We start from the raw sequence: 1,745 nt of genomic DNA, 5'->3' as shown, positions 1-1,745 counted from the left end.
CTCCAAAAGACTCATGATGGAAAATACTATTCACATCCAGAGAAAGAACTATGGAGTCTGAATGTAGATTGAAGTATACTATTTGCTCTTTCTTTTTTTGTTTGTTTCTTCCTTCTCATGGTTCCTCCTCTTGTTTCTAATTTTTCTTTACAACATGATTAATGTGAAAATATGCCCAATATAAATGCATACCTAGAGCCTATATCAGATTGCATGCTATCTTGCGGAAGGAGAAGGGTAGAGAAAAACTAAAAATAAATAAATTTAATATTTTGTTTCTAAACACAAAGTAACTTTTTAATATTAAAGTACTGAACAGTAAAAATATTCCTTTGATATTCTTGATCTTTTTTCCTCCAGATAAATCTTACTATTTTTTCAAGCTCTATAAAATAATTATTTTGTAATTTGATTAATACAACCTTGAATAATTAAAGTAATTTAGGTAGTCTTGTCATTTTTATTATATTAGCTCAGTCTACTCATGGACAACAAATATTTTTCCAATTAAGTAGATTTTCTTTTATTGTACAAATAATGTTTTATGATTGTATTCAGATAGTTCTTATGCTTATCTTTGCATGTACACTCCTAGGTATTTTATATCATATAAAATCATTTTTACATGGAAATTCTTTTTCTATCTCTTCCTGCTGAACTTTGTTGGAAGTATATAGAAATGCTATTGATTTGTGTGAATTTATTTTATATCCTGTAACTTTGCTTAAGTTGTTAATTGTTTCAGTTATTTTTTAGTTGACTCTCTAGGGTTCTCTAAGTGAACCATTATATCATTTGCAAAGAGTGGTAATTTTATTTCTTCTTTGCCTGTGCTTATTCCTTTAATTTCTTTTTATTGTCTTATTACTATTACTAGCATTTCTAGTACATATCCTTATTCCACTCTCAATTTTATTGGAAAGCTTCTAGCTCATCCCCATTATAGATAATGCTAGCTCCAGGTTTTAAATGGATTTTACTTATCATTTTAAGGAAAGCTAAATTTATTCTTTTGCTTTCTAGTGTTTTTTTTTTTTTAACAGGAATGGGTCCTTGCTTTGGCAGCACATATACTAAAACTGGAAAGATATAGAGAAGATTAGCATGGTTCCTGAACAAGGATGACACAGAACTTCATAAAGCATTCCATATTTTATCATAACTCCAAGGAACCTTATTATTACTAGGGCAATTGAAGGAGTATGCATAGACAAAGGGCACAGATATGAGTTTTCCATAATGGTATGATTCCAAAAGAATAAAATTAAGGGATGAAAAAGAGGGATGCACTGGGAGAAGGTAGAAGGAAGAGGAAAAAGGGGGATTATATAAAAAGGTGCAAAAGGGAGAGTTTTTATAATGGAGAAGATGGGGGCGGTGAGCAACATTTGGAAGTTACTTCCCATCATAATTGCCTCAAAGAGGGAATAACAGCAAACACACTTAATTGGGTATAAAAGTCTATCTTACCCTATAGAGAAGCAGTAGGGGAAGGGGAAAAGAGAAGGAGAAAGGGGCTGATAGAAGGGAGGTAGTTGTCAGAAGCAAAACAAACTTTTGTGGGGGGACAAGTTAAAAGGAGAGAATGAAAAGAATAAACAGGAAAAAAATATGATGAAGGAAAATACACAGAGAGTACTTATACTGTGAATGGGAAGAACTCACTCATAAAACAGAAGTTGGATGGCAGAATGCATTAAAAAACCAAAATTCAACAATTTTTGTTTGCAAGATATACACTTGAA

At 31.4% G+C, this 1,745-nt stretch overlaps 1 non-coding gene across 1 annotated transcript; it reads left to right on the top strand.

Annotated features, from left to right (window-relative positions):
- Positions 1-1,053: 1,053 nt before the first annotated feature.
- On the top strand, positions 1,054-1,156 carry LOC138173653 (U6 spliceosomal RNA). Its single transcript, XR_011171477.1, has one exon. It is a non-coding gene; the product is annotated as a U6 spliceosomal RNA (small nuclear RNA).
- Positions 1,157-1,745: the final 589 nt, after the last annotated feature.

The sequence above is a fragment of the Petaurus breviceps genome, unplaced genomic scaffold (genome assembly GCF_028583685.1).
Source record: "Petaurus breviceps papuanus isolate PSGF00001 unplaced genomic scaffold, PetGlider_PUasm1.0 63, whole genome shotgun sequence".
In the NCBI taxonomy this organism is placed as follows: domain Eukaryota; kingdom Metazoa; phylum Chordata; class Mammalia; order Diprotodontia; family Petauridae; genus Petaurus; species Petaurus breviceps.
The sequence above is the reverse complement of the archived record's forward strand: the minus strand, read 5'-3'. Positions and strand labels throughout refer to the sequence as shown.